Source organism: Orcinus orca, chromosome 12 (genome assembly GCF_937001465.1).
Source record: "Orcinus orca chromosome 12, mOrcOrc1.1, whole genome shotgun sequence".
Lineage (NCBI taxonomy): Eukaryota > Metazoa > Chordata > Mammalia > Artiodactyla > Delphinidae > Orcinus > Orcinus orca.
The window spans coordinates 88,659,543-88,673,522 of record NC_064570.1 but is presented as its reverse complement, the minus strand read 5'-3'; the positions used below and the strand labels follow the sequence as shown (position 1 = coordinate 88,673,522).

The 13,980-nt window shown below is 39.7% G+C and overlaps 1 pseudogene; it reads left to right on the top strand.

Moving 5' to 3' along the window:
- The first annotated feature begins 300 nt into the window (after positions 1-300).
- Positions 301-13,980, top strand: part of LOC101278690 (centrosomal protein of 78 kDa-like) — a 28,267-nt pseudogene continuing 14,587 nt past the window's right edge.

Sequence of the window (13,980 nt, the reverse complement as noted above, 5' to 3'; positions counted from 1 at the left end):
CACTTTTGTTTGGATCAGTCAGCAAACGCGTTTTCGAAACCCCAAATTCTCCACACCTCCTACCTTTCGCGCCGTCCTAGTCTCGAAGTTTCCACCACTGCTCCTCAAGCCGGGTCCCCTTGGGAGGCGGGGCTGCGTGCTGGCGCACAGGGCGTGCGCTGACGTCCTCGAGCCCCGCCCCCAAGGTCCCGCCCGGAAGTTTAAACCGCCGCGCCGCGTCGCGCGGGGCGTTGAGGCCGGCGCCAACAGCCGGCGATGCGGGGTCACGGGGTCGTGGCATGGAGGGGGCCGGCGTAGCTGGGGCCCGTGGCCCTGCGTCTTCCGCCTGCTACGTGGGTCCTGCCCACGCTGCGGCGCCGCAGCCGCCGGGCGGTGGGCGCCCGAGGGGCCGGGAGGCGAGCAGGGACCGCGAGGCGGCTGTGGGCATCGTGTCCGCAGCCAGCGTCCCCGAGGCCACGCTCCGGCCATGATCACTCGGTGAAGCTGCGCCGCGACAGCGTGGCCGACTTCTGGCGCTGTGAGGAGCTGTGTGCGCTGCAGGACTCGCTGCCTCTGCCCGCCGTTCGCGCTTCCCTGCGGGAGGGCTGCTGGACTTCAACGCCGACCGCCTCCGTGGGGTTGACTGGACGCCGCTCTTGAGCACCCTCTGCACGTGATCTGTATCCAGAGTTTCTTCCAGCCACGGCTTGGCGAGACAGGTTTGTAGTTCCCGCTTCCAGGGGCCCTCATGTGGGCGCTGAGAAGCGGGGTTTTAGATGGTGCAAGGTGGAGGGTGGGCACTAGAACCGGTGCCCAGTGCCCGGGTGTGCGTGCACTAGACGGGGCGTGCGGCTTAGGACCCCTGCCAGCTCAGTGACCCCGGCCGAGTGCTTTAAGGCTTCTAGGTCTCAGTGTTCTCATCTGTTGCATGGGCTTAACAGGACCCACTCTCTGTGGAGGTTACAAGGTCTCACTCTGTTAATACTTGTAGACTCTACAATGTAGAACACTTAGCACAGTTTGGAGCGTCGTTAATGGTTGCACAGATGTTACCTGGTATGTTGAATGACTTTGCCTGGTACAGACCAAAGCGATTAGGAAATTGATATATCCCAGCTTCATTTCCTTTCCATTCAAACAGGGCTCAGGAAAAAGAAATTTTTTTTCAATAGTATCCTATAGTGGAAAGAGCACCAGTGTGAAGGCAGCTTAGAGTTTGAATTCCAGGGCTTATGCTCTCTGTGGCCTGGGCAGGTTTCTTTTGCGCTACAATCCCCACACTTGTAAAATGACATTAAAAACCACTCTTTCTGTGGGTTCTTAGAATTAATTAAGCAGGTTATGTGTGTAAAGTATCCTGGTACCTGAATGAGTTGTCAGAACCAAGGGCTGCTGGAGACGACGCTTCTGCCGTAGGTAAGCTCCCCTTCTACTGGGTGGCAAGTAAACACAAGCACAGTAGTCAGTGTTCTGGAAGAAGTGAGTTCTGGTGCTACAAAGCATAGAATCTCTTTTTTCTTTAATTTAATTTTTATTTTATATTGGAGTATCGTTGATTTACAATATTGTGTTAGTTTCAGGTGTACAGCAAAGTGATTCAGTTATACATATATCCATTCCTTTTCAGATTCTTTTCCCGTACAGTTTGTTACAGGATACGGAGTAGAGTTCCCTGTGCTATGCAGTAGGTCCTTGTTGATTATCTATTTTATATATAGTCGTGTGTATATGTTATTCCCAAACTCCTAATGTATCCCTCCCCGCCATCTTTCCCCTTTGCAGAGCATAGAATCTTGGAAGGGAAAGTTCAGGGTAGGCTCTTGGAGGAGGTGCCATCCTTTCTAAGGATATGTAGAAGCTCCTGGGGTGGCAGGAGGGAGCAGTGTGTGTCAAAGTTTGAGAAATATAAAAAAATATGGCAAAACTCAGGTACAGGACTGGAACTCAGGGTTTGGGAAAGCAATGAGAGTTGATACTGGAAACCTAGTGGGGCCCCACAGAAAGGGGCCTTGTTTGTCATGTCAGAAGTTTGGATGTTTATCCTGAAGGCTGTGGGAAACACCAAAGAACAGTGAAATGGAATTCTGGTTTAGAGGCTCACTGGGACCTCCATGTGGAAGGCAGTTGATTGGGTGCAGCGTGAATTGTAATCAAAGGGTCCCACTTAAGTTATAAAAGGTGGGACTGGATTTTGCAGATCTGAGAGAGAATGGGTGAGGCCTGGTGACCAGTTAGAAAAGGGAGGGCAGCAAGTGTGGGTGACAGTTTACAGCTGCATCTTTTTGTGAGATACAGAGCACAGTAGCGAGGGATTGGAGGTGGGGAGAGGATCTTACTTGATCTTCAGTGCTTTAGAGGGGCCTGGTAGAGGGGCCAGGTCTGGGCCCAAGATACAGATCTGGGCTTTCTGGAAGGACAGGTGTTTGAAGGCATGGGAGAGACTTAGGTTATCCACAAGAATATCCAAAGAGTCATAGGTCTGAGAGTTTTTTAAGTGGGTATATTTGAGGATGTTTATAAGCTGAGAGAAAGTAGCCAGCAGAGGAAGGGTGTGAAGATCTAGGAAAGGAAATGATTGTTCGTTTGTTTTCGAAAAGCTGAATACTTATCGTGTGCCTGGCCCTTTACTAGGATCTGGGGTTCACACCATCTGTTCTCTCTCCTGCAAGGACAGTTCAATTCATCCCCTGGTGAACAGAAGTCAGATTATTCTTTGCATCCCATTCAGGTGTAAGAACTGTTGTGTACCTCTGAAGGGACTTTACTTAAGCAGAGTAATAAGTTAGAAATCAAAAGAAATTAGAGCTGGAAGGGACCTTAAAGGCCACTGTACTTAATTTTGCCACATATTTTACATTGAATGTAACAAAAATTTATTGTTGAGCCCTTTCTCTTCAGAGTTCCTTCACTGAACTTCCTTTATGTCTTGCATCCAGTGGGGCTAGCTTGTAGATTTTGGCCTCCTCTTAAATTTGCTTCTTCATCCATATTACATTTTGCCCAGACTATGGCAGAAACTCCTGGGTGGTTTCGCAGCTCCTGGGCTCAGCTCCTCTAAGTTCATCTGCCTACTCGGGTTGAGTGATCTTGTAACATAAAAAGCTATGCTTAAAATAATGCTGCTAATGGCTTGCCCACACAGAGTTAGTTCATACTAGCCGCCCAGCGTGTGCTCTACACGGAGGCGTGTAGTCTGCACTGTGCTGGGCCAAGCCTCATGGGGCTCTTTTTTTTTTTTTTTTTTTTTTTGCGGTACACGGGCCTCTCACAGTTGTGGCCTCTCCCGTTGTGGAGCATAGGCTCCGCACGCGCAGGCTCAGCGGCCATGGCTCACGGACCTAGCCGCTCCGTGGCATGTGGAATCTTCCCAGACTGGGGCACGAACCCGTGTCCCCTGCATCGGCAGGTGGACTCTCAACCACTGCGCCACCAGGGAAGCCCCGTCATGGCGTTCTTTGGCCCTGAGGAAGGGGAACTTTCTGGGATCACTCCCTTTGTCTAATTGGTCCTTCAGCAGCGGGGTGCCTTTTTCTATTCAGCGGAGGCACCCTTACTCAGCTAGTGGTAGTCCCAGGCCTCGTCACCTGTGGGATAAAAGCCATGCTCTCTCCCAGGCTTGCTTCTGCCAGCATCTCTATTTTCCTTTGTGTCTCTTCTCACACTTGGACCCCTGGCCTTTAGTCGTCCCCACCTGAAGTATTTACAGTGCCCAGCAGGAGTCAGGCTTGAGTGTCTTTTCACAGATGTTCCCTCTGCAGTTAACGCACCTCCTACTCCAACTCTGCATAGCCTCATCTTTCTGGATTCTACTTCAGGGTTCTCATGAAGCTGTCACTTAGATATAACTTTTTGCCTCCATAGGCACCTCTGTGCATAAAGGTTATGTTTATTTATCTCATGTGATTGAAATTTTGAGTTTATACATCTTCCTCCTTAATGAAGGCTTTAAGGGCAGGAGTCGTTTCTAATCCTTAGCACAGAGCAGATGCTTTTTTTCTTTTTATTTAGGTGCTTTTTAATGATGATAAAATGTATGGTTTAAACCACTCATTTTACAATATTTTTGCTTTAGGTTGTGACAGAAATGAAGTTTACAGAAGTCGTGTTCCTGCGATAAGAAATAAAGATGTGACCTTCCAGTTGTGTAAAGCTCATGAAGGCTGTGTAAGTGCATCGGGTGCGCTAAGGAACCTGGAGCTAAGTGGGCTAGTTCTGAGAGAGAGAGACTTAACTATGTTAACAAAAGTAAGCCTTCATTGTGTCCTGCCAACCTTTGATAGTTGCTTTTGGGGCAAACTAAAGCAATAAAATTTAAAACTGTTCCTCCCCATTAAAGGGATTGAATATTTGGCCACTTTGGTGAACCTGTGTCTTGCGAATTGTCCAGTTGGAGATGGAGGTTTCGAAAGTGAGTTTTAGTCTTGTTTAAGTCTCTTCCCATCGGACTGGTCTCGTGATTTCCTACACACCATGTCTGTCTACCTTTTCTTGGTGTTGTGCATGCATGGATTGTCTCCTGTACCTGCTCAAACCTTGGTCCATTCTCATTTGTACCATGGAAGTTTGTCATGCTGGATACTGTCAGAATTAATCTTACTTAAGTTTGTGTTAAGCCACAAACCACACATTTTGTATATTTCCTGTTTTTTGTGTTTCTTTATATTTTTATGGTTTCTCTTCAAGAAATATTATGGGAAGGGAAATAGCAAGATGTAAAGAGCAAAAAAGTCATCATTCTCTTTAAATTGTTAGAACATCTATCTGCAATCATAATTATAATGCACTGTGGTATGTGTTCAAATAGGAAATATATGTAACGTCCCGTAGGAGCAGCAAACTCAGTGGTGTTGGTGAGGGTGTATGATGGACCTAATCACAAAGCAGTTGATTCTTGATTGGGGTCCTGAAACATTAGTGTGCGTTCCCTGTGTCCATTAGTGGTCTGAAGGGGTAAGGAAGCCTGCCTTTCAATTTGAGGAAACAGAGGGTTTGAGGTCCTCCCTCTTCTATTGCTCTAGTATACTGCATAGCAGCTAATAAAATACTGGGTTTATAGTTGACATTTAAATCGCTGATTGATCATCAAGGTTGGCATGTATCATTGGAACTGAAAATCGGAAGACTCTTATGCTCTTTAGGTTTTTCTTTTTTTTCCTTTGTCTCAAAAGTATGTAGTACTTTACTGAGTGGTTGGGAAGAAAGTTTGCAGTATCCAGTGTATTCAGTTTTAGTATCTAAATAGAATTAAACTGTTGCTGTAAACTGGAATAACTTTGTTACTGACAAGCTTTAGAATGCATCAGTTCATCAATTACCTGTTTGGGAAGATTGTAGTTAATGATTTTAAGAATGTGGCTGTAAACCTCCAATTGACTCAAGAAAAGCAAATAAGTCAAGATTGACAAATGTATAGGCTCTTCATCTTACTGTGTGTGTGGGTTTTTTTTTTTCCTTTTAGTTATTTGGTAAGGTGTAAAGAACTCTATCACTCTTAAGACAGTAAACTTCACGGGGTATAATCTGACATGGCAGGGAGCAGATTACATGGCCAGGATCTTAAAGGTGATTTTATGTTTAAACTTTCATGAAAACATATGTGATTGAAGCACATTAATACATTGACACAGATGGCAGTTAATTTTTGTCTTTTGATACCTGTGAGTGCATCTTTCGTTTTGTTGAAAGAATAAGACCAGTTTTCAGTTTGGGATTCTACCATTTAGTAAAGATAGTCCACTTAATTTTAGAAATAGGAGATTTAATATATAATACATAATAATACTTCTATGTATTTTTAGTTACTGAAAACATTGATTGTGATGCTGTGAAGAAACTATGCCTTTATAGTCTTCAAGATTTAAATGAATCAAGTGTCTATTAGCTGCTGTAGTTTATAAACTAATAAACATCACTACATCGGCAACTTGTAAATACAGTTTTTAAACTAATGCCTTAACTTTACAGTGGTTATAATTACTGTATTTAGGCCTAAATTATTTAATAATTTGACATGAAGTCTTTTTAATAGTTTGATGGTGCAGATCAGGGATAGGTAAACTATGGCTGGTAGGCCAGATCCAGCCCGTCGCCTGATTTTGTAAAGAAAGTTTTTTGGAACATAGTGGAACCCATTGTTTACATGGTAGCTATGGCTACTTTCAGCCTACGCCAGTGGGGTTGAGTGTTGCAACAGAAACTGTATAGCCCACAAAGCTGGAAATGTTTAAATTTAGATTTTAGAAATTGAAAAATTCTTTGAGCCTATACAGGGCAAGTCCATTGACCCCTCGGGTAGAGAACAGTCAAGAACTTGGGTGCCGAAGCCAAATGGCCTAGGTTCAAATTCCCTTTCTCCCTTTTCATAGCTAGTGACCATGGACAAATCACTTAACATCTATGCCTCGTTGTGAGGTTTAAATGAACTCATTTGTATAAATAGTGTTTGGCACATACTAAGCACTATGTAAGTGATTGCTGTTATTTCTGCTTGGAGCTTTTATAAGCCATTGTTAATAGGAAAATGACACTAATGATTTTGCTTTTAGAGTGTCAAAGGCACTTTGAGTCTTTTATGTTTTCAAGAATATAACAAGACTTTTTTGATTTAAAGTCAGTGTTCCCTGTTACCAAAATTGATTTTATGAATATAAAGAATTGAATGTCTTTAAGACAAGACTTGTGGTTAAATGTCAAACCATTATCTTCCCAAGGCACATCAAACTGGCTGTGCATGGTCCAGGCCTCTGAAGTTTGTGTCCACACCCTAGGTAGCATGTAAGATCCATTTTGTAAATATAGTTTTAAAAATAATGCCTGGGACTTCCCTGGCGGTCCAGCAGTTAACACTCTGCGCTCCCAATGCAGGGGGCGTGTGTTCGATCCCTGCTCAAGGAACTAGATCCCACATGCAATAAGTAAAAGATCCGGCAGGCCGCAACTAAAGACCTGGCACAGCCAAACACAGCCAAACAAAGAAACAAATAAATAAATAAATACTTTTTAAAAATAAATAAAATTCAATAATGCCTTAGGAGTTAGGAAAAGAAAATATTAGAACCTATTTAGCTTTGTATCATTTAAAAATATCTGTGTAGTTTATAATGTACCTAAATTATATGTATAGAACTTTGTGTATATAATTTGTTAAAAAATAAGATGCATATTAAAAAGTTTTCTTATGGGTTGCCCAGTCAGGTGTTTGGAGACCATTGGAGGACAGAATGATGAAATTTAGAGCCTCAGCAATGATAGAATTTAGAATCAATTCCCTGACTTAGAAGATAAGGAAAATAATTCTTAGACTGTAATTGAGTTATCCAACTTTACATAACTGTTCAAAAACAGGTCATCCAGTGGCTGGAATCTAATCACTGACCGACTAGAATGTGGGTCACTGGACTCGTAAAGCAGAACTGACTGTTTAATTTCTCAGCTTGATTCTCCTGGCATATATGCGTGATATGTGTGTGTGTAAATCTCTGACATAATAAGCCATACTCAGTAGGCACATCCTGTTTCCTTATTGAAACATCTTAATTTCATCCCATTAAATCTTTGAAGTATCAGACTATCAGAAGGCATGAAGAAACCTGGGCTGAGAGTCTTCGTTCCAGGAGACCTGATCTTGACTGTATGCCTGGTTTGAGGCGCATCGCTCTGAACTGCAACAAGCTCGTTGGTGACCTGGGTGCTCATGCTTTTGCAGAATCTCTTAGTGAGGATTTATGGCTTGGAGGTAAATTCTTAAATTGAAAATACTGAATTTTTAATGTTATATGCTTAGCTTTTGGCATGATACTGTTGTGATAGGACTTTTTTTAAGGCCTCATTTTTCTGATAGCTTTTATGTTGCTTTTAAACTTTCTCTAAGAGTTACATATATTCTTTACAGAAAATACAGAGTAACAAGAGAAAAATTACCTATAAATTTAACACCCAGACATAATCACTGTTCATTTTGGTGTATATATTCTCAGTCTTTTTATTGTTTTCTATAAATATATTTGTACACTTAGGGATTACAAAAATAGAATTGTAGTATACTTGCTATTTCATATTCCTGCTTTTTTCACTTAATGAGGTATCATGTAGTGTTCCATCATATTGATGTCCTATAATCAGTTCTTTGCAATTAGATTGAGACAGTTTGCTTTTCCATGTCAGAAACAATGTGAATACGTTGTATATACATCTCTGTGTCCATCGGGCTTACTTCTGTAGAATAAGGTACTACAAGTGGAATGACTAAGTGTGACATATTTTTAAGACTTTTCATACACATTGCCAAATTACCACCCAGAAAGGCTATGCCAATGTGTAGTCCACCCCAAGAGTGGATGTGAATGAAGCCTGCCTCTCACAAACACTGGCTGGTAGCACTTTTAAAAAACTGTAAGACTACAAAAATGAGTACCTCTCCCTTTTTTATGCAAGTGGGATTACTCCAAATTTTATAACTTTTTTCAGTTAATTCAGTATGACCATCTTAGCAAGTCAGTAAATTTGCATCTTTTTTCTTTTTTTGTGGTATGCGGGCCTCTCACTGTTGTGGCCTCTCCCGTTGCGGAGCACAGGCTCCGGACGCGCAGGCTCAGCGGGAATGGCTCACGGGCCCAGCCGCTCCGCGGCATGTGGGATCTTCCTGGACCAGGGCACGAACCCGTGTCCCCTGCATCAGCAGACGGACTCTCAACCAGTGCGCCACCAGGGAAGCCTTACTGCATCATTTTTTTTGTGACCCTTCAGTGTTCCATTATATGAATATGCCACAGTGCACATAGCTTATCCGATCTTGTATAAAAGGTATGTCCAGTTTTTCAGTTACAAAAAGTACTCTGATATATATCCTTACCTATATCTCTGACTATTTCTTTTGGATCAAAAGGGTTATAGACATTTTAAAGACTTCTCTTACAGAATCTTGGCTTAATCTGATAGGAGAATAACCACATTTTGTTTTATTTTGTATTCATTTGATTTACTGGTGAGTTTTACTGGCTGTTTGTATTCATTTGGCTAGTTGGTTAATTACACCGGGCGTCCCTTCTTCTGTAGTGACAGTTTGTAAGGGTTGTATCATATGCTGTTAGATCCATATGTCTGACTTGCTATTTCTGTATGTCATGGGGCGTTGAAAGACTCTAGTTATTTTAATGTGATGGTCCACTCAACACTTAAATGACTCATGATAGTTTCCTTTCATGTAATATTTTTAAATACCTGTGCTTTTGCGATGATCCCTTTTGATTAAATGAGTAGGTTGTTCAGCCCCAGAACTACTAGAATTCATGATCATTTGTTCTGGTTTTTGTCTGACCTTTTACTGCGAGAGTTCTTGACCATCATACTTTTCATGATAGGTTTTTAGTGTGTATTCTCTATACACACGTTGTTTGAATTTGTTAATTGTTTGTATCCTAGAAAACAGTACTTTTCTAATGTTGTACTTCCCTTATGGTTTGAGCAGATAATTCACTGATTAAAGTGATTTATACTTGTAAATTGTTCTTATCTCTACTCTGAATAGAGGTGAACCTAGATACTAAGCCTGCTTCCACCAAGAGCATTATTTGCTTCTTGTGCAACCTCTGAATTCTTGCAAGGAGTACTTTATTCATTTGTCAGTTTCACAAGTAATTTTTTTAATACCTTCTGTGTGCCAGATACAGGTTTAGGCACTACTGATAAAGCAGTGAACCAGACAGACAAAAGTCTTGCCCTCATGGAGCTTACATTCTAGTGAACTGGAAAAAGGCATGATCCAAATAGTATCTGAATAAGGTGACCTGGTATAGAGAATGGACTTGGGAGGATAAAGAAGAGAAACAGGGAGACCAGTTAGGAAACTATCACAGGGGTCCAAATAAGAGATGTTTATGGCCTAGGTTAGGTTGGAAGTTTGCAGCAAGTGAAAAGTGGTTGAATTCAGGTTGTGTTTTCAGGGTGTAGCTAACAAGACCTGCAGATAGATTAGTTGTGAGGTATGAAGGGAATAGTAACAAGGAGACAAGTCGTTGATGATTATGTGTGCAACTGGGTGGTATCACTTAGAAAAAGGGGGCTGATGGGAGGAGCAGCTTTTGAGGGAATATCAGGACTTTGATTTGTTATCTTAGATGCCGTTTAGGTATCTAAGTGTCTGGACAGTGCTCAGACTGTACTTTCTATCCAAAGGTATCCAAAGCCACTTTAGATGCAAAATGTTTAAAGTTGACCTTTGTTGCTGCCAAAATAGTAGCCATTGTGGGCAGTCTGCAAGATGGCATCTTAGGTTTCTGAGGAAGAAATTAGAATACACAAAGGGGTATTAAGTGTATAATTACATAATGTAGATTTCATATTTAAATTTATGGGAAAAGCAATAATTAGTTGGCTTTTGGTTTTAAATGGAAATAGCCACTCACTGGGAAATAATTACTCTAACTTCAATTCATTTTACTTTAGATCATTCTGTGATGAAAGCAATTATCAAAAAAGTTCTCCAGATGGAAGGAGTGCCAAGTCAGACATACATAACATGTTTCAGTTCGCTCGGAAGAATTTCTCTTTAATGGCTTGTTTTTCTTTCTTTCTTAAAAGAAAATTATCAAGGTACTTTCTGCCATCTTAAAACTAAGTTTTTAGTCAAATCAAATGGCTTTTCTGTTTTCGAAAATGTTGTGTGATGCTTTAATTTAGGTTCCCAGAAATGCAGATTGAAAACCTTTTAACTTTTTATTTTCTGGAACATATTATCGTTAGTCACAAATAGTCTTTTTTTTTTTTGGTGATAAGAATGAATAGCAGGAGCAGCATTTGTGAAACCAAATCTAATATGAAACTGACTCTTTCTTGTGAGTAAATTTGAATTTTGAAACAGCAAAACAATAAGGTTTGATATAAAGCAAAATAAATATTTTATGTTTATGATCTGCCAATTTCCCAGAAAGAGTTTTGTGGTGACTTTAGTTATATACCAGATACATTAAAATCACCAATGGACAACACATCTTTTATTCAGTTTCCCTCTGAAAGTTTTAAAAATTTGTTGACTTAATATCACTGAACGGTTCACTTTAAAATGGTTAAAATGATAAATTTTCTGTTTTGTGTAGTTTACCACAATTTTTTTAAAATGTGTTGTTTGAAGATTTTGGGGTTTTATAAAGGTATTGTATTAGCATAAAAATGAAAAATTTAAAAGACCACCTCTAATTGCATTATCCTATCTAGCAATATTTACATTTTTATTTTCTCTTCCTGCTGTCTATAAACATAATTCCACATAACTTCAATATAATTTGCCATTCTTTTCATACTAAATTTAAATTCTGTGATTCATAGTTATACTTTTTAACATTGTATTCACAAGGTTTCATTGAGTTGGTCAATTTTTTAAATTGGTGAACAATTGGAAATAACCTAAAATAAACTATTGTAAACATCTTCATAAATACAGCTTTTTTTTTCTACTTAAAGATGTATGTTTTTGATTCTCTGTTAATCAACTTGCTTGGACAATAGTGTATTAAATAAGTTGTTAAGAGTGTTTATGAAGTCAAAAAAAAGCTTATGATTGTCTGCCAATCGTTATTTCAAGAGAGTGATATTTTAATAATCAAATAGTACATACAAAGAAGTTAAGATTTGTGGTATCACACTAATTAGATATTATTAAAAATTTATATCATGTGTACAGTATTCTTAAAATAGCTAAGTTGACTTTTGCTATGATATTAGAAATGGAAATATATATATTAATAAAACATGTATATTAGGAATTCTGTAAAATTAGTACCTGGTGGTATATAATAGGGCATCATGGAATGAGAAGAAAACAGTTAAACGTTTTTTTTTTATTTAGCATGATGAAACAAAGTGGAAATATAACTGAAATATACAAACTCATTGAGCTATTTTAAGAGTAATTTTATTTCTTGGGCTTTTTTTTTCTATTTGCCTCAGTTATTTGGAGACATAGAGGTAAGCCAATCAGTATCTGGGTATATACCTAGATCCTGGTGAGTATAGGGTGAAATAATGGTGTGAATTGTGTCACATTTATATTGTCATTATGTATGCCTAAAAACAGATGGGAACTTTTATTAGAAATTTTTTTTATCTCCTAACAAGAAAAGTGTAATTTAAAAAACTTTTAATACAAATGTATTTGCATTCGTTTCTGAAAGTAAAGGAAGGGTATACACATACAAACCACATGCATACAAACATTTTTTTGACCGTAATTAAGTTAAAAAACACAATAAAATAGCACAAAATGAACTGAGCTCCTGTATATTTTTAAGAGGCATATAAATCACACAGGATCGTGTGGTGATTATCAATAAGCTACACTCTATGAAATATTTGTCCTATATTACCACATACACTCCATTTTACCCTGCATCCTAATGTTGCTAAACTATAGTAGAAAGCAACAGCATAGCACAGGGAGATCAGCTCGGTGCTTTGCGATGGCCTAGAGGGGTGGGATAGGGAGGGTGGGAGGGAGGCTCAAGAGGGAGGGGATATGGGGACATGTGTATGCATATGGCTGATTTGCTTTGTTGTGTAACAGAAACTAACACAGAATTGTGAAGCAATTATACTCCAATAAAGATCTATTAAAATAAATAAATAAAATAACACAAAATATAGTAGCTTTGAAGGATAAATATAACCATTTTAACCTATGATGTTTGTTTTCAGTAAATTCAAATTAAATATTTAAATGTGAATTTTAATATGTGGCTTGTTCTAAATAAAATATTAACACGTAGGTCTAGTTTTTGCAACCAAATATTTCATATAAAGATACTTGCCTCTTTACTACTGAAATACAGGATAAGTCTCCACATTTCACTCTTTTATCCAGTGGGTTTCATTTGTTTTTTTGTGTGATTTCTGTATGAAATCAAAGGAGCAGTGAAGGTTGACAGGCTTATAGGAGAGTAACATTGACTCACCTACCACCCAGCAACTTGCAGCCTTATAACTTTTATTGTTTTTACATAGAAAAATTCATCTTAAATTGAAATTTTGGTCTAATTCTGAAGATTCTGTTTGGCAGAAGTCATGGGTGTGACTGTGTTTCTGTGTCCTTGAGATTCAGAAATGCCAAAGGTGTTCTAAGATTCAGTAAACTTGAGTGTTTCTGCATAATACATAAAATGTATCATACTTCGGGATTATTTTAAAAATTTATTTTTGCATTTCTGCACATCTCAATACTTTTGTTTTAGTTAAAATAACTTGTTACTGTAGAGAACTTATATTTTTAAAAAATGCTGGCTTATGTAAAACCTTTGTACAAAACGATCCTCTTTTTAATGGCCTTGGCATCATTGTCAAGTGCCTGTTTGATTCCTTTCAAAGTGTACACATGTGACAGTTGCTCTGCAGACCTTTGGTGCATCTTGATTCCTTCTTTTCATGCTTTGTCAAACATAGGCTTGGCCGCAAAGCAACCTGTGCGTAATGGAAGGAAACCCTCTGCTGGTAAAGAATGTTATGGTCCTGAACCTCTACCACCTGGTGTGTCTGGTTTCCGGCGTGGCGTACTGCAGAACCTGCAAAAAGCAGCAGGTAGCGTGTTTGCATTCCCTGTCTTTTCAGCCATTCAGAGTCCTTTATTTTGGAACTTGCGTTACGTGAGCGGTCTCTGGTGCTCTCTATAGAGGAGAAAAGATAACTCACACATGGCTTCTGCCCAGTGAGCCCTCTAAGGAAGAAAAACAAAAGGTAATTGGGAGTTTCAAGTTGTTTCTCAAGTGTCACAACAGAGCTAGCCCCGTGGGAGTCTTGAGGAGACTAGAACTATCACCAATTGTGCATGTGAGGAAAGTTTCATTAAAGGCAGGTGTAGTTGCGTGAAGCCCTACAGCACAGAAGTAGGAACTTGGATATGTACGAATGGGCAAAAAGACATTTTAGACAGGGGAAATAGTTTAATGCAGAATGGATGAAAATTATGCATTCGACCTATTCTAAAACAACTGGCTTATTAACTCAGTAAATCAGATT